We start from the raw sequence: 894 nt of genomic DNA on the forward strand, positions 1-894 counted from the left end.
GTAAAGCGCTTTTGAGTAAGTTTGTTGTCCAAGATGTTATATTGAGTCAGTGTTTATGGGATTGTGTATGGCACGGTACTTACTGTTGTGATGCGGGTATTTTCGCACTTTGTGGTGCTGCTGTTGGTGGCAATGTTGCGATGTTGTCCCCGGTTGTGGTGGAGTAGGTGAGATGACTATAATACGAGTTTTACGTAGTGCATACCAGATTAAACATAGATTGTTGTTTTGTTTGTCTTTGTTCCTTGTGAGTTTTGGTTGAACATAAAGACCGTTGTTTTGTTTTGTTGATGTTTCTTACGATTTCGGTTTGGGAATGAGGGTAGAGTATGATGTGAAAGAGAGTTGTATATGTTTTCGTTGTTGTCATGGTATAGTGATATTCTCATTGATGGGACACAGATTGTGAGAAGTTATTCTGATAATTTTTATCTTGTTTTAAGATGAGGCATCGGTAGTCATAGTCATGGCAAGTGATTCGTGGAATATGTGTTGTAATGATCTGAAAGCGACAAGTGGTTCATAATCTTTTGTTGAGATAGTGAGTGCGGGATATTGGGAATTAGTGTCATGTTCGATTATGTATGAGTTTTGCGGTAATGAAAGAAAAGAACTTGAGGATCTAGTGTGAGTGTACGTAACAGGTGTGGAGTGTGAATTATGCTTTTGGTGATATGAGTTTTATATAGTTTATATAAAGATATATGTCATGTTGCGGTAATGTGGAAGAGTTGAAGTTTTGGGTTAAGTTAAGGATTTTGAGGTATAGGTTAGGGGGTGTGACGAGTGAATTGAAGGATGAGAGTTGTTTAAGTAAGAGAGCCTAAGATATATGCATGGCGACTGTTCAGATTATAAGTGGTTATCTTTGACATGTGGTGGTGATGAAGATAA

Source organism: Silene latifolia, chromosome Y (assembly GCF_048544455.1).
Source record: "Silene latifolia isolate original U9 population chromosome Y, ASM4854445v1, whole genome shotgun sequence".
In the NCBI taxonomy this organism is placed as follows: Eukaryota; Viridiplantae; Streptophyta; class Magnoliopsida; order Caryophyllales; family Caryophyllaceae; genus Silene; species Silene latifolia.